The sequence below is a fragment of the Camelus dromedarius genome, chromosome X (genome assembly GCF_036321535.1).
Source record: "Camelus dromedarius isolate mCamDro1 chromosome X, mCamDro1.pat, whole genome shotgun sequence".
Classification (NCBI taxonomy): domain Eukaryota; kingdom Metazoa; phylum Chordata; class Mammalia; order Artiodactyla; family Camelidae; genus Camelus; species Camelus dromedarius.
In genome coordinates, this window is record NC_087472.1 from 1324842 (window position 1) to 1347451 (window position 22610).

The following is a 22610-nucleotide window of genomic DNA, read 5'->3' on the forward strand; positions in this document are numbered from 1 at the left end:
AAGCCAAGCCTGAATGGTAACTAGTTGTGTGGAGGTGATCACTTTGTAATGGATACAGATGTCAAATTATAATGTTGTACACCTGAAACCTATATATTTTTAAAAAGTTCAAAAACTTTTTGAACTTTAAAAAGCCAAGCTTATACAATACTCAGAAGTTTTCAGTTTCTTGCTCATCCTTTTAGTGTTTCTTCTTGCAAAGATAAACCAATAAATATATGTATTGTTATTTCTCCTTTTCTTACGCAAGAAGCTCACTTGATGGAGTGTTTTGCATCTTGGTTTTAGTTTGTTTTCACTCCGTCTCTCCTGGAGACCTCCTGTCAGTGTAGACGCCCTCCTTGTTGATGGTGGTGTGCAGCGCTCCCTTCCGTACTCTTTGTGTGCAGACTCCATTGTATAGATGAACCACGCTTTAGTCAAGTAGCTCCCACATTTGGGCACTTTTCAGTCTTCTCCTGTAGTAAACAATGCCATACTGTTGTTTTGTATTTGTAGCTAACCCATTTTTAATCTCTGAACTCTTATCATCTGTTTCTTGTTTGTGGATGTTTCTGTTCTGGTTTTACAGCTGAGTTTTCTTCTAAAATATGAGAATATTATCTGTTTCCTCTAGGGACAGAATTGGTCTGTTTTCCGTGTTGCTGGGTCTCTTTGGGTTGGGGACAAGAGGTCTGAGTAGGTGGCACACTGCCCCTGCTCTGGTGGAGTCACCCATTTCCTGTGGGGTAGCTCCCCAGGGCAGGGGGGTTGGAGTAGGAGTTGTGGGGGGGACAGGGCAGACTGACCAGCAGACTTGGCTTTGGTGGGAAACATACAGGGGTCAGCCCTCACTCTGGGGACCCTCGGAGGCCAGAAAGAGGTGGGCTTCACCTAGGCTGCTGCCAGCCACACCAGGAGCCTTAGGGAGAAGGAAAGGACGGTTCCATCAACTGATTTAGAAAAGACCATTTTGTTTCTTGCCTGTGGAAGGAAGTGGCACCTTGCCACTCTAGGTGTGCTTCGGTGACCAGCCCCAGTGTCATCAGCTGTATCTGGGAGCTTGCTGAAGATGCCCAGCCCCCAACGGTCCTGGACCATAATCTGACAGGTCGATGACCTGTGCGTACTTACTGTTGGAGGGGCACTGCTTACCCCTGGTCTGCTCTACGAGCCCCTCTGGGGTTCTAACAGGCGCACAGGCCCCCACTTCCTTGTCATACGTTCACTCTGTCCCTTAGCCAACATGTTCCTCCTCTTTCCAGCATTTAGAAATTAGTGAGACATATCTCGTCTGTTCGGAAGTCCCCTCCTGCCATTTTTTCTGTCGTCTCTGTTGGAGGTTTCTTCCTCTTCACACATCTGTACTTTGTTTCTTTGAGGTTTGAAGGGCTAGGTAGCAAATGCATGTATACAGTTGGTCATCCTCTAGTGATAGATTTAAGTGAGAAACTAGCTGTATTGTGGTGAACCTCATCAGAGGTGGTGAGGACAGAAGCCAGGTTGGAGTGGGTGAATGGGTGGTGAGGGAGTGGAGACTGGGTGTAGATGACTTTTTGAGAAGTTTGTTGTGATAAGGACCAGAGAAATGGGGGTGGAGTGCGGAGTCTTCATCAGGTGGGTGGCTGTGAGAGCACGTTTGCACAAGGAGGTGGAGGTAGAGGAGACAGGGTCCTGGAAGAACAGAGTCCTTGCTTGGAGAGTGGCCATGGGAGGGCAGGCTTCTGGCAGGCACTTCCTCTTTGAGAAAGGTGGAGAGGGTGGAAAGTGCATGGATCGTCTGTGAAAGCTCAGGAATCTGGTGAGAATTAGAGCTAAAGGAGAAGCAGGTGAGCTTACAGGACAGCTGCAACAAAGTACCCAACAGTGGATGGATTCTCAGTGCAAGGGCCAGAGGTCCCAAATCAGGGTGTCGCATGGCCCCACTCCCTTCAGAGACTAGGGCAGGATCCTTTCTTGGCTCTTGTAGCTGCTGGTGGCTGCCTGGAAATCCTAGACGTTCCTTGGCTTCTGGTCTCATCACTCCAATCTCTGCTTGCATCTTCACTTGGCCAGCTCTTATGTGTGTGTCTTCTCACCTGAAATACAGGAAGATCTCAACTCAAGATCTTTCACTTAATTGTATCTACAAAACTCTTAGTCCAAATAGGGTCCCATTGACAGGGTCTGGGGGTTAAGACGTATACATACCTTTTGGGGGCTACCAGTGAACCTGCTGTAGAAGCCTGTCCATCTCCAGGATAGAAGGGCCCAGGCAAGGTCAGGAGTCCCCACAGAACAGTTCTTTTCAGTGGAATCCAAGCTATAAGCAGATAGGCAGTGGCAGTTCAGTCCGATTCCATGCAGCATAGCCACAGGAGTTTGGCTAAAGGCGTTCATGGTAGATTTAATCAGATGCTTGTCTCGTCCTAAGTAGCGCCTGCATGGCTCCTCGCTGTCTGGTCGCCACGGTTTGGCAGCTGTAATAGGACAGCTCTCATTATTCCCTGAAAAGTCTGTGTAGTTAAAATCACGTGTTACCTTAAGTCCATCCTCCTACTTCTGTACCTACCTGTTCTGTGATGAGACACGGAAATGAAACATTCAGAAGTGAAAGTATGTAAAATTGTGTTCTTCGAGACAACTTTTTAAAGATGCACATGCTCTGAAGGATCACCACATCTTTTTATTCTTTCTCAGAGTCAGGCTTTTACACTGGCCGGTGCTGGTGCCGGACGATTTAGCCCTCACCTTTGTCGTTATGTCCCGCTCGCCGCTTCCACTCCCAGCACCGTTAGTCCTTTCCACACTGCAGGCACTCGGGTACCGCTGATGTTCCCATCTTTTCTCTGGCCCTTGCCTCCCTTGTATCCTCACACATCTTCCCATTGTAGATGGCAGGGCGGTCGTGAGTACTCCCTGGAGTACCACCCCCACAGCTTTGCCACTATCTTGCTTTGTCATGCTCAGTTTAATGAAGCCCCAACCCTGGTAAAACCCAGTCACCCGCCTGCCTTGCTCCTGCTCTACCCCGCAGCTGGATGTAGCCTCCTGGTTGCTCCCATCTCAAGGTCATGTCCACTCACCTCAGGGGCACTTCACACTGCCTGACTCCCATTCCCCAGTCTCTCCTGGCTTCTCCCACCCTCCACCGTCTCGCAGCTGATCCCTCACTTCCTGGTGCCTGGAGAGCAGGGAGCCATCAGAAGAGAACGCCCACAGGCCCAGCACCCCGTTGCCAGCGTCGGCCCGCACTCCCTGCTCCTCTCCTGCTCTGGGCCACCTCTCCGGCCCTGTCCCACATTGGAGATTCCTCCCTCAGTACCGGGTCCTTCCCATCCCCACCGCCTGCTGCTGCTTCTCCCACCTTGACACCAGCTGCTCTTGGCCCCAGCACCTCTCGAGCTTCTCTGCTTCCCTTTTCTAGCGGAACTCTTCTTTGACTCTCCACATGCTCTTCTGAGCCCTTTCTAGTCAGTCATTTGCCGGCACAAATGGTGACCTTTATATTTTCAAATCTGAGGGCCAGTTGTCACTTCTCCTCTTCCCTGACCGGTCAGCATCAGTGACCCCAGTATCCATGTGAGTCAGTCCCTTCCCTCTCCTGGGGCTCTCCGCCAGAGTGCATCTCCTCAGCTGGGCCTATGCTGACTGCCCTGTTTTTTCCAAACCATAGCTTTGGTCCCTTTCTAATAGAATAGGTGACTGAGTTTATCTTAATTGTCTGTTGTCCCTGCTAGGACTGACATCTGCCAGGTGGGGTTGTTCACTGTATTCACAGAGGTAGCTCAGGTGCCTAGGATGGTGTCTAGTGCCCCTGGGTCCTCAGGAGGTCCTCGGTGGGTGTGTGCAGGTCCCTCTGTGCCCATGTGCTGTCGGCGGGCCTTGGGCTCATGCTCCTCTCCACCCTCACTCCTGAGGGGATCTTATCCAGCCTTGTGGCTTTTTTTTTCCATCTGCCAGCCACTGGTAACCAACTTGATGTCTCCAGGCTGATTGGCCCCCGTGAACTCTGGGCCTGTGTTCCCAGTGCCAACTCAACAGCTCTGCTCAGCTTCTAACAGGCTTCTCTAGCTGTACCTGGTCAAGCCGGAGCTCCCAACCCCGTGCGTCTTTTCTTTCCCTGCTCTCCCCTTCCCAGTAAGCAGCAACTCCATCTTCCTGCTCCTCAGGTCAGAAACCTGGTGCTGGTTACCCAGAATACTTTCTTTCAGACCACAGCCCACTTGTCCACAAACTCTGTTCATTCTCCCTGACAAGTTCTCCCCATCTCCGCTGTTTCCATCTTGGTCTGAGTTCTTACCCTCGCTACCTCCCTCTGCCCTTGACCCCTGCATCTCTGTTCAGTCCTGCAACATGTGGGCTCCCCTCTCACTCTGAGTTAAAGCCAAAGTCCTTACAGTGGCCTCCAAGGCCCAGTCTGTTCACCTCTTCTGCCAGTCTGCTGTCACTCACCCACTGTGGCCTCCTTGGCCTCCATGCCCCTCTCTGGATCCTCCAGGTACAGCCCTGCCTCAGGGCCTTGACCCCTGGGCTTCCCTATGTTGGGGACGTTCTTCCCCCAGGAATCACTTGGCTTCCTTTGTGGTCTCCCTCAAGTTGGCTTAAGTGTTGCCTTCCCAGTGTTGCCCTCCCTGAAAATTGATGCCTGCCCCCACCCCACCACTTTCCCCTGTTAGCCCAGCACTTGTCATCATCTGCCGTATATACACTGCTTTGCTTGTTGGTTTTATTTGTGCTTGTTCACGTTCTCCCCCACCCCCCTTCCCTCTCCCTTTCCCTCCATTAGAGTCTAAGCCCTGTGAGGGCAGAGGGTTTTTGTTTTGTTTTGTTTTGTTTTGTTTTGTTTTGTTTTGTTTTGTTTTGTTTTGTTTTTTTGCCTCTTCCTTGCTGTGTCTCCAGTGCCTTGAATCATGCATACTTATTAGGTGGATGGATGGATTCTGCAGTGGGACCTTGCCCTCAGATTTTGTCTTAAGCTAAGAGGGACAGAATAGAATGCAGCCTGCTCTGCTTATTGACTCATTAGCTTCTATGTGGCCAAGAGGAACAGTATTGTTTATGGTTTAATCAGATCTACAGTCTGGAGTAGAAGGTACACATAAAGGGCAGATGTGTAGAGTTAGAGTTTGAGTCACTTTGGGGAGATTTGCAGCTATCCAGAAACATGGAGGAAATTGATGAAAGTCTAAATAGCACCCACATAGTTCCCCCACTTTTTAAACATAAAGAACTTGTTTTATTGTGCTTCACTTTATTGCGCTTCACAGATAGTGCATTTTTTACAAATTGAAGGTTTGTGCAACTGTGCATCGAGCAAGTCTGCCGGTGCCATTTTTCCAACAGCATTTGTTCAGTTTGTGTTTCTGTTACATTTTGGTAATTCTCAGAATATTTTGTACTTTCTCATTATTATATCTGTTAAGATGAGTTGTGATCAGTGATCTTTGATGTTACTATTGTGAAAAGATTACAACTCACTGAAAGCTCTGAAAGAAAATAGTATTTTTTAGCAATAAAGGATTTTTAATAAAGGTACGCACATGTTTTTAGACATAATGCTGTTGCACACTTAATAGACTACAGTCTAGTATAAACATAACTCATATGTACTGGGAAACCAAAAACATTGTGTGACCCACTTTATTGCAGTATTTGCTCTTTTGTGGTGATCTGGAACTGAACCCACAGTATCTCTGAGGTCTGTCTGTACATCCTTTATGAATGTATAATTTAACAGCATGATTTCCCAACGCAGCTTTGCAAAACAGGAGAAATGAATTTTAAAAAGGCTGTCAGGTGCCTTTGCAATCTGCAGCTTCTTATTTGTGTAACAATAGTTGTGTTTTGCCAACAGATGTGCTGCTTAAAGTATTCGTGAGAATGGCTTCTGTGATTCTCTGCCTGACTGGATGGAACCTCAGAAGCTGATTCCTTTGAAGAGGCTGATACTGCCCACCCTGGCTCCTAGACCTGGAGGTCTGACCACTCCTCCCTTGGGCCCTTAGCGACCCCTGCAGACATCTGGTGCAGGCCCTGTAGTTTTCTGGCATGTTGCTTTTCTCCTAGTGGGTCATGAGCTTCTGGAGCAGAGACCCCCAGGCGACTCTTTGGGGCCTTCCTTGCATATTTAGTACAGTGCCTGGCATGAACGACTGATGTACTTCATCCTGGGTCTCCTGGGGGCCGTAGGAGCAGGGTTCCTGGCTCAGCACACAGCCTCTGGGCACACGTGTGCGCACGCCCGCTAGCTGGGCCTGGCGCCCAGGCTCCTCAGCAGGCCCGGGCTGCTCGCCTCCCTGCTCGGTGACTGTAGTGCAGGAAAGCAGGCTGCTCTGGCTAATTGAACTTTCTGAGTCTTCAGCAGTTCAGAACGGTTTTGTTTTTGTTCTGGTCAGGTGATGACACCCACTGCTATAAAGGAAAGGAAAGGAGTCTGGTGTAGGAAGTGGTATGTTGTATCATTAATTTTTTTAGTTTAAGCTTTTTATATTTTTTTCAGTGAGGCGAGTTTTCTTTGAATAAATAATGCTGGGAGCTTATCGCATAGAAGGCATATGTGTTGTCTTCAGTACAATTCTGAATTATCTGGATTTATTTTTGTCTCTTAAATTCACTTATAAAGAATTCAAAGGCTGCATTTTTAGCCAACAAATAGGAAGAAAGAATCTCAGAATTTATTTTTTTATTTTTCAGTAACTCAAGTTACAGTGATTGTGATAACTTGGTGAACAAAGTGTATATAGCAAGTAAACATCACATATGGCTTATCAGGAACATTTGGCGGAGGGGGGCTTCTGAGTATCTTGAAACCTTTTTTGTGTGAAAAGAATCCCCTACTCTGTGGATCGTGGGCTGAAAACAGGTAGATCCTAGCTTCTACTTAAGAACGCTTGCAGGTGGAGTTGGAGACTTGTGGTGCTCTCCTCTTCTGTGTGCCCTGAAGTCTGGAGGCAGGCTATCCATGGCTATTGTGATGGCTCCATAAGTATGTGGGATCTAGAGCCCCTCAGTCTTTTTCCTCCATCACCCTGAGCAGGTGACTTCCATCTGCAAGGTTGCCTGTGGAGACATGATGGCAGTTGCAGCTCTAGCCGTTTTATCTTCTCCAGGGAAAGACGAAAGACCACTTGCTGGCTCACCTTCCAGTCCCGTTCAGTCATTTCCATCCCCATGTCCATCCTCTTTTTCTGAGAAACAAATAGCAGTTCCAACAACAATTTCTCACTCATGGGTCTGGGTCAGCTGTAGGATGAGGACAGATCTGTTTTCAAGCCTGTCCTTCCAGGCCCCAGGAGGGAGAAACAACTGCCAGGGATGGTCTCTTCTTAGGTGGATGTCAGGAGCCCAAGAGGAGGACGCAGACACCCAGAGGCCTTTTAAAGTCTCTTCCTCCTCAGTCCCGTCAGTGAAGCCAGACGTGTGAGCTAGTGCAGAGACAGTGGGTGGGGAGGTGTGCTCTGCCCCAGTCCATGAGCCGGAGCAGGCGGGAAGAGGGATAGGACAGGCAGAGCCCTCTGCTGTGTTCTCATCAGCCAGACGTCGTCCCAGCTCTGCTGGAAAGCTGGGAAATAACTTTCCTTAGCTGGGCACGGGGTCCTGTTAAGAAGACAGAGGGCCTGGGTGCGGGAGGACAGCTAGCAGTGCCTGCAACAGGGGACAGATATTCCTGCCCCTTGGTCTCCAGAAGTTGGGGAGTGGCAGTGATACCCAGGCTTGGCCAAACCCATTCTATCCTCAGGGACTTTGACTTTTGAGAGACCATGAGAGAGAAGTCATGGTAGTGGCACATGCATCAGGAAGCCAGCAGTAGTGGCTAATGTCTGATGATGGGGTGGTGGTGCCGCCCAGGGTGTGTGTCCTAACCAGGCGGTCCCTTTAGTACAACCTTAGCCTTGTTTTCAGTCGTGCAGCTGCTGTTCTGGGCTTAGTTTTCTAGTCTTCTCTTCATTCCCAGGTTCTGCCACAGAACTTCTTCGTGACTGGAGTTAGCTAGAGTTGGTTTCTGTTGCTTGCAACCCAGGACCTTGATGCTTTCACAGCTTTATCTTGAATAGAGTGGACAGACATAAGCTTTTTAAACCCCGTCGCTTTAGGATTAAATTCCAGCTCTTTCACCTAGTAGCTTCTAGGTCACTTTTTCCTCCTTGAGCCTCAATATTGCCTTTAGTTAAATGCTGCTTTGATGTGTTGCAAGCATGCAATGAGGTTGTATGTAAAGTGATGATAGTGAAAGAATTGGGAAAATGTCGTGGTCTGAACTTTTTGATTGACTTCTCATTTGGGCGATAGGTTAGTAACTTAGGAGTACTGAGAGCAGCTCTAAGGGCCTTTCTGGGAAGTGGGTGAGAAAGGCCAGGAAGCACTGCTGGTGCCCACTGTGAGCAAGGCCTCCATCAGAGCACAGAAGTGCTTGAAAAACAGAGGCTGTTTGGTGACTGAATGAATGAATGAGTGCTGGAGTGCAATTTCTTGGCATTTGGGCAAGTCTAAAGTGTTTGGGGAAAATAGTTCAGCTGCAGATCACCATGCAGAGAATCATCCTAGATTTAATGCCTCCCATTGGACAGTGGGAACAGTGCTCTTGGGCTATTCAGCAGTCACTGTGAGTGTACCTGGGCAGATTTTTACATTTCCTTTCCATTCTAGACTTGAATGCAGCAGTTCTTATTGTTAACTTACTACCAGTCACCACTAATGAGCAAGGAATATGAACAGGAGATTAAAAAGAAGAGACAGCTGGCTAGTGAACATAGGAAAAGAGTTCTGCCTCAGTAATAACCAAAGAGACACAAATGACAACAAAGAAGATACCATTTTCACCTGCCAAATTTGTGAACATTAAAAGGACAGATAGAAATACAGACAAGACCTGGCAGCAGCTAATATTAGGATTGGCTCCTGCTGCAAATGTCACCCTCCACCTCCTGGGCTGGTCTGTGCATACAGTCAGGTGAGGCCTTTCCTTGTCTCTGGGCGTATCTGGTATTGAGCAGCTGGCCCATGCACGTGGTTCACCACTCAGGGAGGACAAACTCTAGAGTGACTCTTGGTCTTTGAGTCTGCCTTGTGCCACCCAGGCCCCTCTGCAAGGAACAGCTGCTTCCAGGGGCTTGTATGTGTCCTTTGAGGTGTTCTGTACACATACACGCCCTTGGAAACCTATTTTTATTTCCATACTGTACTTGCCCAGGTCAGTGTGGCTAATGTATATTTTTGTCCATTTTGTCTGCATTACTAAACTTACTAGCATGAAGTTATGCTTATCTTTTTATAAACCTCTGTAACATCTGTGTTTGTCTCCTTTTTCATTCTGGTGTTGTTACTTGTTCCTGCTCCCTTTTTTCCTTGTCTTGGTAGAACTTTTGTCCGTTTACTAGTCTTTCAGAGAGTGAACTTGTGGCATTGTTGTCCTTTATTACTGTATGTGTACTTTCCCGTTCATTAAGTTATGTAAAATTTTATCTTTATTATCATATCTTCTTTCTTAGGGTACATTGTCTGGTTTTTTCTCACTTCTTAAATTGTAAAGTTAGTTCATTGATTTCCAACCTTCTTTTCAAACATAAGCATTTAAAACTGATGCCCAAACTGTTTTGGCTGCATCAAGTTTTGATGTGTAGCATTACCGCGTAAAGTCAGCTCGAAGGTTTTTTTTTCACTTTTTTCCTTTAATTTTATTCCTGATTTGTTATATGTTTTATGTTGTACAACATGTTTTTTTAAGGTGTACAATGTGATGCTTTAAGGTATTCATTATGAAATGATTACTACAATTGAGTTAATTAATATATCTCACTTCACATAGTTAACATTTCTTTGGGTATGTTGGTAAGAACATTTAAGGTTTACTCTTTCAGCAAATTTCAAGTATACCATATAGTATTGTTAACTATAGTCACTTACTTTATATTAGAGCCTCAGAACTTACTCATCTTATAACTGAAAGTTTGTGCTCTTTGATCATCATTTCCCCATTTCCCCCATCTTCTAGCCCCTGGTAACTACCATTCTATTCTCTGTTACTATGAGTATGACTTTTGAGTATGACTTTTAAAAATTCTATATATAAGTGAGATCATGTAATACTTGTTTTTCTGTGTCTGGCTTATTTCACTTAGTGTAAGTTCCTCGAAGGGTTTTTAAATTGCCTCTGATTCTTTCTTTGACCCATAAATTATTTAGAAATGTGTTTTTTAAATTTCCAAGTACATGGCTTTGGGATATTTTTTCCTAGTTACTGTTTTAAAAAATCAAGTTCTAGCTAAATGGCACTGTGCTCCAAGAACGTGGTCTGCGGGGCATCAGCCTCACGGCTCATGAACAATGTGACCGCTGGGACCAGCATGGGCTGTGTGGGTCAGAGGAAGTGTCCTCTCTTCTTCCTGTTGTTCTGCTTGACCCCCCACTGCTGGGGAATGTGTGTCACAGTCTCCTGCTGGGCTGCTGGACACACCAGTGTCTCCGTGGGCTTTGTTAGTTTTGGCTTTATTATTTATTTTGAGGCCAGATTTTCAGTTTTAGAAACCATTTTGTCTTCCTGCTGAATCAAACCTTTGGCATTATGAAGTGGCCCTCTTTGTAACTGACAGTGCTTTTGCCTTGGATTTTGCTTCAGAATCTCACAGTAGTGCTGCATGCTGCGCCACCTGTGTTTTTGGTCAGCACTGCTGCTATTCATTTTCCTCCCTTCTGTGTATGTATGGATTAGATGTAGCTCTTGAAAATGGCAAATAGCTGGATATTTTTTAAGTCCATTCTGTCTGTTACATCCATTAGCATCTATTTAATTACTGATGTATTTAGATTTGTTTATACCATTCTATTTTGTGCATTTGATTTTTTCCACATTTTCTGTTCTTTATTTTTTCTCCTTTCTTGCCTTTTCTTGTCTTTAGTTCATTTTTAAGTGTACACTTCAGTGGCATTAGATATATTCAAATTGTACTATGCACTCTTGGAATGAGTTTTAATTGGTGTCGTATGGTATATGTAGTGTCACATCCTGCTTTTTCTTTCACTTACCATTTGAAAATAGGACATAAGCATCCCCACTGTTATGGACTAAAGTGTTTGTATCCCCCCAGTTCGTATGTTGATGCCCTAACCCCAAATTTGTGAAGGATGTTTGGAGGCGGGGCCTTTGGGATGTCGTTAGGATTAGATGAGGCCATGAGATTGGGGCCCAGTGGGATTAGTGCCCTTAGAAGAAGAGACACCACAGAGCTCACTCCCTGCCATTTGAGGAGGACACAGCAAGAAGGCAGCCGTCTATGAAGCAAGGAGAGACCCTCACCAAGGACTCTGCTGGCACCTTGATCTTGGACTTCCTGCCTCCGGAACTGTGAGAAATATGTGTCTCTTGGTTAAGCCCCCAGTCTGGTATTTCGTTATGCCTGCCCAAGCTGACTAAGACACCCGTTAGGAAAAACAGTGAACATCCTTTTAAAGCTACCTTACATTCCATTACAAATTCCATGTGTCTTCTGTCTTGGCCTTTTGTTGTTCCCACCACTGACCTCTGGATACCCCATATCTTCTTCATGCCAAGCTTTCCAGAAGAGTATTTTCTGTGCATGATCTCCACGTCCCCACTGGTCAGCTCCTGGGATCACACCTCCACTCAGTCCTTCCCCTCCCAACACACGCATGCCGTGGTTCCGGACCAGCTGTTGTCTGCCTGCCCCATCAGGATCCGCTCATGGGATCTATACCAGCCCACACGAGGCAAGCTGGGCCTCTCCATGGCCTGTGAAAATACTGATTTCCTTCTTGCAGCTCTTCACTGGCAGAAAGGGGAGTTAAACCCTGTCATAGTCTTTGGCCCTCATGTTCTTGTCCCCTACCCTGGCACTGGGCTCTGTGGGCATCTCTCCACTCATTCTCAGATGATGAGGAAGTTACCTGTTGCTGCCTGTGCTCCCTGCTCGGCTGAAGCCGCGGAGGGCAGTGACCGCCTCTGCTCACCCACCACAGCCTGCCCTTGTCACCTCTACTGTGGCACTTGTTCCTCCTCTTGTTCAGGGAGTGACACAAGTAGGTCTGTCTGAGCTCTGGGAGGAAGGCAGTTGGCAGGAAGGGGTGTAGCTCTTTGTTTTGTTCCCAGAGCTCAGATTTACAAAGTAAGTCCGCCTAAACCTACAGGTGGCATGTTTAACACTTGAACCAGAACCTGAGCTCAGCTAGGCTCAAGCGCCCCAGAATTTTTGCCTTGTTCTTGAGCCACCCCAATTCGATTTGTTGATGCTGGGAGTACGGAGAAGTTAAGGTCGAAGCGCGTTTATGAAAATTATCTTAAGTTGAATTAGATATTCAACTGAATATCTAACAAATGAATATCTGTTAGCTCCAGGAACCTCTGATCTTCCAGAAGGTGATCCCATGGACCCTAGATCTCCAGTTAGCTGAACAGGTTCTTCCCCATCAGGTGCTATCCCATCCCCCACTGCCTGGGTGCCTGCCATCTCAGGAGCCTCCAGTCAGCTGCAGGTCAGTCCACAGGGGAATCTTTGTGCTTCAGCTGACGTCCCATTAGGTGGCGACAAAGAGCGCCAAAAAGAAGTATGAAAGGACTAGAACTTGTTTTCCTTCGTGTGAGAAAAAAGGCTCATGGGCATATGTGCACGCCAATCAGATGTTACCACACAAGGCACTTGAAGGTTCTTTGGCCTTTTCCCCCTTCCCATTCTCCTCCCATTTGCCTGCCCTACCACCCTCCTGCCTCCCCCAAAATAAGGTGGATAGATCAGAAGCCGTAACAGCCAAACCCCTTGCCCTCTGGTCTGTGTCACAGTCGATTGCAACGCCAGTCACTCCAGCTGGGAGCCCTGCTTGTCGTTCCTTTATTTCTCCCAGCTTTCTCTCCTCCATCCCTTCCGCCACCGACCTGGGCCAGGCATTCCACCTCTCTCTCTGGGACTCTGCAGTAACTCGCCACCTCTCCCACATGTCTTCTACCTTCTGTGCAGTCCCTAGTGTCACACCCCACTCTCTTGCTTTACACCCAAGGGTGTCCACCCTCTCTTCAGACGCTGCCAGGACCCCTAACATGCCTCCTCTCTCTTCAGTTAGCACCCCTTTTCTTATACATGTGCCCCTTGACCATGCAGGATGACTCTCATACTCCTGGCCTCTGTCCACGGTTCCCCTGCCGTCTTTCCTCCTGCCCCTTGTTCCTGAAGACTCAGCTCAGCTATCTTTTCCTGCAGGGAGTCCTTCCTAGGCCCCCAGGCTCCATCCGGGTTAGATCTCTCCTCTCGAGCTCCCACCTCCCCAGAGAGACCTCATTCCAAGAGGGCAACCAGTTGACTGTCACAACCCACACACCCCGGACAGGAGGAGGAGCATGTCCTCTCTGTTCATGGTCCACATGCTCATAAAAAGCACATTGTGACACTCATGCCACTCAACTCCCTGTCACAAGCCTGCCCAACACCCTGGACAGTCTCCCTCCATTGAAGACTTGTTGCCAGGCCCACAGTCTTTGCTGCTGTCCCCAACCCTTCCATCCCACAGGTGACTTGAATGTGCACGTAGAGGGCCCTCCTGGTGCCTGGCTCCCTGTCTTTTGATCACCTATGCTCCAGTGACCTCAGCCACCCATTGCTGAAGTGACAACCTGGACTTTGTCATCACTGGAAACGGCCCCCCCTGCCCCCGTGCAGCTCTGGCAGACAGCTCCACTGGTGACAGCGGCTTGCTATGCTCCCCAGGAATCTCCATTTCCCTCCTCCTCAGTTTCTGCCCAGTTCTCTGTTCCCACTTTGGCCAAGCTTTTCAAGACTGGGCTACTCCCTGTTGCCCTTTCACCTCAGAGTTCTGCTCAGTGCCTGGTGGTGTCCGACGTTGCGGTGGCTGGTGTTGAATCCTCCTCTTAACGTGGTTCTTCCCTCCTGGAAACCCCTCCCCTGTGTCTCTTCTGGGACCGCCTGCACACTCTCCTGGTGCAGCATCACTGGCTTCGTTGGCTTTGTTTTCTTTGGCCACTTTCATATCTGAGCCCCCTTCTTTGTTTCGGGAACTGTCACCTCATCTTATGAGTTGATGGGAGGCCAAGCGACCTCTGACTGTAGTCACTAAACATGCCAAAGGCTTCTTTTCATAGTTTCCCTTTCAGCTGGGATGGTGGTCAGCTGACTACATCCCAAACTACATCCCGCTGCCTGTTTTTATAAGGTCTCACTGCATCCCAGCCCCACTCCTTCCTTTGTGCGTTGTCTGAGGCTACTCTCCTGCTCCACTGGCAAGCTGAGTGGTTGTGAGAGACCGTGTGGCCTGCAAAGCAGAAAATATTTACTGTCTCCCCTTTATAGGAAAAAATGGCCTAAGACCTGCACGTCAGAGCCACTTGCTCTAGGGGAGCAGAGCCAGCAGGGGGAGGACCAGCGGCCAGTGCTGCCCCCTGCAGGGTGGCAGAGGCGGTGCTGGCTGCCCTGCCCCAGCCTGGCGGCAGGATTTGCAGTATTGTTTCTGGCCAACTAGATTCAAACCTGTTTCTCCAACCCTCTGGCCACCTAATAGCCTTTCCCCACCCCCCACCCCCAGTTTTTGTTATTGGAGTAAAATACACTTCAAAAACATTTTATCATTTGAACCATTTTTAAGTATATACTTTCATGGTGTTAAGTACACTTGTACCATGCAAATTTCACCACGTTCCACCTTCCAGGAGCCATTCAGTCAGGTGCTCATCTGTAAATGAGCTAGAGCTGCTCTCCGTTGCTCGCCACCAATACTCTGGTCGTCCTCCTACTACCACATCCTCTTTATCTCCTTTGCTGACTCTTTCTCCTGTCACGAGTCCAGACATAATATCTAATTTTCTGCCCAGGGCTCACATCTCAGCTGCCCTCGCTCGCTCACCTGGCTCTGCAGACCTCTGTGCTGAGGACTGTCAGATACCTGTCTCAGGCCTAGATCTCTAGAAGGCGAAATGCCTCAACAGTGGAAATGTGAAATACAGAAGTCAGAGCCCTTTGATCTCGGGCGCTTCCTCTGCACCCCGCACACATGCGCCCGCTGCCAATGGCCCTGAGACCAGCTGCTGCACCGCCTGCTCAGAGTCTGCAGCCGCCCCTATGCAGCAGGCCTGTGGGTCACTGTGTGCATTCCTGGCGGGGAGTGCGGTCAGCAGTCAGCCGCCAGTGGCCTGCTCCTTTGGGCTTGGCCTCAGCTGTGAGAACCTCCTACCCTGGTCACGCCATTTCCAGGGCAGTGCCTGGGGCGGGGCAGAATGAGGGAGGGTACAAACCCCTCGCCCTGCCCTGCTGCCCAAGGTGGTCTGGAGCTATATGGGGCCTGCATTGCACTTGGCTTTTTCCTCCGCCCAGGTTGGCTTCCTCTCCCTCCCATTCACAGATGTCAATCCCTAATAAATGTTTAGCACTCCAGACTGTGAGTCTGCCCTGCAGTGCTCGTGTCCCCCCACCCCCTCGTCCCCCCTCACACTGTGTCTTCCATATAGTTAGAGTGAGCTTTTTAAAACTGTTCATCTGATTGTGTCACCCCCCTGAGAAAAGCCCTTTCGGGCCCTCTCATCCCTCTTGGAATAAACTCTAAAGTCTATTGCCCGGAAGCAGGGCTGGCTTCCTAAATATGCAGCCTATATGATGCCCAGGGCTTAGAAGAGCCACGCTTGGTTTAATGCTCTATTGCGGCAGTCTCGAAATCCTCTATTTTTGAATAAGAGGCCCTGCAAATTATGTAGCCAGGCCTGCCTCAGTTTGAATTTCTCTGCCTTGCTTTCTTGGCTCCAACCCATCACTCTTGCTTTTCCTGAAATCTGCTAGATTGTTCCTTGGATCAAGGTTTTGGCTCTTACTGCTCCTTATGCCTGGGCCCCTCTTTATATGACCAGCTCCCTTCGGGTGCCCGAAGAATTCTTTGACCAGGGTCTCTCTCACTGGTGAGTGTCCTCTATCACATTTTCCTGGGAACATGGTGTGCTCTTCCAGGCTGCAGATGCAGATCGACTTCATTTCAGGTCAGTTCTCTTATAATACATCTTTGATGGCATCTTTGTTCCATATTTTGGGTTCCCTACTACAGGGACACAAATTATCCTTATGTTGGATTGTCTCTGTCTCTCTTCCGATGCTATTAGCTTCACTCTAATTGCTTTAGCTTTTGTCTTTTTCATCTGCATTTTCTGTTTGTCTAATTTGATTTTCAGCTATGTGTGTTCTGTTTCTGGCTGTTTTTAAATGTATTTATTAGTTCTGTGATGATGTGTTTTGGTCTGCAGTTTGTTTCCCTGGCTTGGGAATTTGCCCTTTCATCTGCCTCTGTTTTATCGTCTCATCTTTGAACTCTTACTGAGAACATGTTCTTATAAAGTTGTGAGGAATTTCCTTCCTTTCCTTGTGGTGTGTTCTCTTCTTGGTGGGACTTTGCCTTTCCTGGGAAAGCCATCTCCCTCCCTTGTTTTCATTTGGCCATAATATGTTTCTGGAGTTATCATGTCGTTTCTTGTCAGCTTGGCTCAGGCTTAGATGGCCTCGTCCAGCCGTCCTGTGTGCTTCGGTACAGCAGGGCTTCTGGCCCTCTCTTCCCGCTCTCTCAGCTTCCCTCGCACTGCTTTCCCCTCTGGGCATCGTGAGCTCGGTGCCTTGTGGTCAGAGAGAAGCTGCACAGCTGTGGGACCTACAGTCGGGGGTACTCTTCAGCAATATCTAGAGTCTCCTCTCTGTCCTAAGAATTGTGTTAAATGTCTTACACCCAGGCTCACTCTAGCCACTGGAGGGATGTGGGAAGGGGGCAACCCAGGCTCCCAGTGGTTCCCTGCCTCCGTGTGCACCCACGAGCAGTTGCCTCCCACTCACTGGGTAGTTGACCTGTTTCTCCTACACCTCCCAGCAGGAACGCCTGTAGTTCCTGGACCAAAAAGCAAAAAGTCCCAGACTCCCACCCAATTGCTTCTTTCTAGCTTATGAGATGAGAGGTCTCGGGGTGTTGTGGGCTCCCCAGCACAGCTCCCGGGGTGGGACTGGGGCAGGAGCTCAGTCTTGCTGCAGCTTTGTCCTCTGGAATCCTTTCCTGGGCTGCCAGGCTCAGAAATGCACTGCATCCCATTTTCTGTTCCTTCCCTTGTCTGATGAATTCTGCCCTTCACACTCCTCCTCTGCACCTTTGTTTGGTTCTCTATTAGGGACTAGGAGAAAGCAGTTCTGGGGGAAGTGGTCACCTGCTGTTTGAACCCAATTCTTGAATCCATGTGGGATGGGTCTCTGTTGTGGCACATGGTGCCGCTGTCCCAAGAAGCAAGTCCCGGCCCTGCCCCGTGCTCTCTCATTCTATGTAAATGTCACATCAAGAAGAGAACTCTGTTGGGATCTCCACTGGAGGGATGGTGTTCATCTTCCCATCTCATTTTCTGCCCAGTTAGTGCTTGTGCACAGGGAAGGACTGATTTGTCGATATTGTCTTGCTGACAGACACAGTACTTAGGTTTTAGCCAGACCCTGGAGTTGTTGATGGGATAGAGCTTTCATCCATGTTGCTTGCCTGCCACTTCCCACTGGCTTTGAACCCCTCTGGTCAGAAGCTGGTCGGGGGGCGCCCATGGTGCTGCCGAGGAGGTCACTGAGGCACGTAGGACCTTCCTCTGGATCCGTGTGTCTCTTTCTGGGTGTTCTGTCAGCGCTGGGTCCCTGGTGCCCCACAGCCCTTCTCTGCCCCTTCCTGCTCTCAGTGGTGCCCAGGGAAGCCCCTCGAGAAGCCCCTCAGCCTGCCGCTGGCCATTCCACGTCGAGCACTAGTGGGCTTCCAGGCCCTTCCGTTTGCCACCAGCAAACTACACTTCAGCCTGGCTCCCAGGTCTCATCATTCTGACCTTAAAGATTTCCTAGGGCTCTGTTGTGGGGACCCTATCCCCGGACCTCCCTGGCAGGTCCTCTTGCTCACGTCTGAGTGTGGTGGAACCTGGCAAGCAGGGCTTCTGTCTCAGACCCCAGCCGCGCGTCGTCCTGCAGCAGTCTGTGGGCGTGCCCCAGCCTCGGCAGCCCCTCTGCTTTGCCAGCACTGATGGAGAGATTTTTCCTTGTATTTTGTTGGTCATTTCAGTGGCTCATATGTTATAGTCGGGAAACAAGTTTGCCAGGCATGCATATGTGGGGTGACTTACGCCAGTGTAAGGCACAGGAACGAAAACAAGGGCATTCAGTTCAAATGACATTTACGAGATACTGAGACAAAGTGAGCTGACCCTTAGCATTCTCTTTTCCATTAGTAGAGATCTCCTTTCTGCCCCCTTTTTTTCCCTCAAAATAGGTTGCCTCTGTGCTGAAGATTTATTTTAGTAAATATTCTGTTCTTCAATAAAAGCAGCCAACATTTTGATAGAAGCCTGTAAGACTTATTTACATAAGGTATACAAAGGTGAGAAGAAAACAGTATTGACAGGAAACTGCAGCAGGGAGCAGCTGGGAACTGAGAAGACAAGCGTGCCGAAAGCGTCTGTGGAGATGGGCTGCTGGGGCTTGAAGACTGGGTGTTTGTCATGGGGACGCTGGAGGCCAGCTCCGCCCAGGTGCGTGTCCACCCATTTGTGCAGAGGACCGCCGTAAGGTGTGTAGGAGTGAAGGTTGCCGGGAAACGTGACAGAAGTCGCTAGATGTGGAGGCTGGAGAGCAAGTCCTAACAATACAGGCTTTCCAGGGGAAGAGATGAAATAACAGAAGCATCAGTAATAAGAATTGGGTTCTTGGGGGGACAGGAATAGCTCAGTGGTAGAGCACGTGCTTAGCACGCATGAGGTCCTGGGTTCAATCCCTAGTACCTCCGTTTAAAAAAAAATTAAATAAACCTAACTCCCCCCCCCCCAAAAAAAAAGAGGAAAAAAGGATTGGTTCTTGTTTTTCTCCATTTTTCTCTCATTTGGTCAGCTCCCTCTGCGGTTGCTTTCATGGGGACTGAAGTTGGTGTGAAGCCACCCAGCTTGGGTTCGGTCATGGCCCAGTTTTACCAGCTTGACCACACTGGACCTGATCCTTCCCCCACCCCCAGCAGGCCCACATCCATGGGACACAGTGTCACCATCTCACAGCCATGTTCTGGAGCTCTTCCCTGGCTCCTCGATGGGTCTCCCCCAGCTCCCGTATCTCCCTTTTCACAACTTTCATCAAAATTGCTGATTTCATTATTAACTATATGCTTTAGAAGATTGTCCACAGCAGGAGAAAGAGAAGTGGATGCAGGTAGAAGACACATCTTGTTGCTCTAGCACCTGGGCCCTCACACAGCTCTGCACGGTACCTGGAATGTCCTCACCTGTGTTAGCTACTAAATGAGTGAGTGGGTGAAACAAGGCACCCCTGCCCTGTTCCTAGTGTCCCCATTGTGATGACTTCTGTTTAAAGCTTACTCCTGCCTGCTAAGCATTCCAGACTGGAAGCAGTTCCTGCCACCCCACTTTACTCCTTTCTGGTTCCAGAACATTCTCATCAACCCCAAAGGAAATCACATGGTAAACAGTCTGGTACTTCCTCAAAAGGTTAAACCTGGAGTTCCCGTGTGACCCAACAATTCCCCTCTAGGTGCAGACCCAAGAGAATTGAAAACATACATCCATGCAAAAACTTGTACATAGCAGCTAAAGGTAAAAAGAAGCAACCCAGATGTCCGTCAGCAGACGAAGGGATAAGCAAAGTGTGCTGTTTCTGTACCATGGAGCATTACTCAGCCATAAGAAAGGGCAAGGTTCTGGGACACGCTACAGCGTGGGTGAACCTTGACAAGTATGCTGAGTAAAGGGAGCCTGTCCCAGAAAGCCAGGTGTTACATGATGCCATTTATAGGAAACCTGGTCCAGAAGGGGCTGATCCATGGAAACAGGAAGGAGGTGAGCGGTTGCCGAGGGCCGGGGGAGAACCTGCCTGGTGGATATGGGATTTCCTCCTGGGGCGATGAAATGTTCTGGCATTAGATGGTGGTGATGGTTGCACAACACTGAATGTACTAAGTGCTGCTGATGTAAATTTTAGATCATGCGTTTTACTACAATTAAAAAAAAAAGATCGATCAAATGCCCTCAGAATATTTAGCCAACAACCTTCAACGTGGCTAAATGCCTAGACATTAAACTTCTTGGACTAAATTCCTTTCCGACTGTCATGGTTACCATGTCCTGGGCTTCAGAGGTGGCACTTGGGTCAGCTTGGTCTGGTCTAGCGTGTGTCACCATAGGTCCCCACACTGGCCTCTTTCTCTTGAATGGACGGCACAGCTACATGCCTGCACATCGCAAAACCCACCTTTACGATTCAGGGTAACTGGTGAAGTCAGCTGCTGTTTTAGTGAGTTGTTATAAAAATAGAGATAGAATTCACATACCGTGAAACTCACCCATTTAAAGTATACAATTCAGTGGCATTTAGCACATTCGTGGTGTTGTGCACCCATCCCCTCTCTCTAGTTCCAGAACACATTCATCATCCTGGGAGGAAACCTTGCTGAACCCCATCCCCTCGTTTGCTCCCTAGAGACCCCTGAGACTCTCTTCTGGTGCAAGTTTGATTTCTCTCAGATCTTTAAAGGGGCTGAAGCTGGCATCTCAAAGCACTGCTGCCTTTATTGATTTGTGCAGAGAAGCCTCCTTGATTCTGAGATTCTGCAGCTCATACTGGAGGCCGAAAGAATTAGAAGCACTGAGCCAGTGATACTTCAGGGTGGAAGCAGCCACTCCGAGGCCCTTCCCTGACCATGGACCTGGGGAAATCGCCGCCACCCTGCCCCTCATGTAGCTCCATGGGGCGGATCTCTGGAAATGAAAAGTGCGGAGACAGCTGTCTCCTGAGATTGACCTGGTGCAAACAGGACTGGAATTGGGAAAGGTCAGGATATTGCTGGGCTCTGGGAGTTTCTTCAGGCTCACTTTGGAGGGGGCTGGATTCCAATTCAAGTGAAAAACACTGTTTAGCTGCTACTTTCACCTAGCTTTGTAGCCTTCTCTGTTTTTAATCTGCAAGCCTTGAGGATTGAGCCATCCCACTTTGCCTGCAGTTTTCTGGCCGGCTGCACCTGCCGGCTGTCAGCTGTTTGCACCCCTGTGATGTCCGAGAGCCTGGGGTCAGATGCATGCCAGGCACAGCCTCCTAGGGCTGCCTTCTGCACTATGGCTGTAGGTCCCTTTCATTACATACAGTCAGTTCTCGCCATCAAACCCCTCGGGGTGCAGTGATTTGGCCTGAAATCAAGATTCTTGCAACTCTAATTTCCTTCTCTAGATCAAAGGAAGAGTTGATCTAATGCTTTTGTTTTAGCAGCAAAATTACCAAGTGATGTTTTTTCACCCAAGAACCTTCTCATACTTCATAGTTACTTAAGATGTGTGAAGGCCTTCTGCTTTGCTGTGACATGTGCATACTCCCTCCAAATCTTGTGTTCTACAAGTTACACAATAAAAAATAGGAGTTATTATGGGGAAAACTGGGGTGGGGTAGATCATGCCAAACCTATGTGATTTGGTAACCAGAGCTCACAGAACCAGTGCCAACTGTGATTAAAAGAACACCGGGGACACTGAAGTCTCCGTTGGCATTTGTGTCTGGCATCGCCTCAGCTGACTGTTTTCACCATAACCCACACATTTGTACTTCCTCCTGCATGATGCACAGATGTGTTATTCCATTTGTATGAAAAGTTGGGTCCTGGGCAAGGCTGCCTTTGGCAGTGAATTTTTTTTTTAGCACAGGGAAAATATCTTGACACCTTCATTCACACTCACAGCTTCACTGTACAGAGCATTACGCTGTTGAAAACATTGTGGTTCTTTGAGCCACTTCTGCAAAGTGTCCAGCTTTCTCTCTTAATATATTCATGTAACATGAAGGCGTTCTCTTTAATTGTTAGGAAGCCCACCTGACATTGCTTCAGAATGTTCCTGTCAACCCGCACAGCTTCCAGATTTATTGGTATCATCTCCCCCTTTGTTAGCAGACCGCCAAGTTGGTGCTGTGTCTGCTTGCCTTGAACCATCTGCCATGCTTTCCTAAGAGTATACAGTGCAGTTGTGACGCCCAGGGACTTGAGCATCAGGCTCAGGTGGAACCGTACTCACAGTCTGCGAATACCCCACCACCGCCGTTTTAGCGCCTTCGGACCAGGGAGCTAGTGTAGGATTGCGTGTTGCTTTTGGTTATCCCATCTCTTCCATCTTCTTTAACTGGGGTGGTCCTCGGCCCTTTTTTGCCCCATGCTGCGGACCATTTGGGAGAATCCAGGCCCCTCTCTTTGGACTCTTGTAGTTGTTTCCTCATGGCCTCAGGGTGGGGTGCTGGTGCTGGTGCTGCTCCTCCTCCTCCTCCTCCAAGGTGTTTCTGCAGGCCCGCGGCTGGCCAGGGCATGCATGGCGCCCAGACCCTCTGTGACCACCCCAGCAACATCTCCGGCCAGCCCCAACTCCCTAGTGCCCAGGCGCCCAAAGTCATCATTCATTCACTTACTCCAAGCCTGCTCACTCAGGGTGTGAAGGTAGCAGGACATCTGGGTTATGACTGTGGCACTCAGTTGTCAAGCACTGCTCCCATGCCTGGTCCTGTGCGCTGAGCAAGGAGATGCAGTAAAGGAAGCTGTCTGGGCACAGAGGGTGCTCCTGCTCACGGGAGGGGGAAGGCGCAGGGAAGGCTTCTCAGAAGTGCCATCTGAGCCCACGTGTA

At 48.8% G+C, this 22610-nt stretch overlaps 1 protein-coding gene across 2 annotated transcripts in view; it reads left to right on the forward strand.

Moving 5' to 3' along the window:
• Positions 1-22610, forward strand: part of MECP2 (methyl-CpG binding protein 2) — a 60366-nt gene that overhangs the window by 21684 nt on the left and 16072 nt on the right. Inside the window, exon 2 of one of the 2 annotated variants that reach the window (XM_064483079.1) lies at positions 5816-5937. The exons of the other annotated variant lie outside the window; for it this stretch is intronic. The gene's annotated coding sequence lies outside the window, so the exon portion shown is untranslated. The remainder of the gene's footprint in view (positions 1-5815; positions 5938-22610) is intronic. 2 annotated transcript variants of the gene reach the window in all.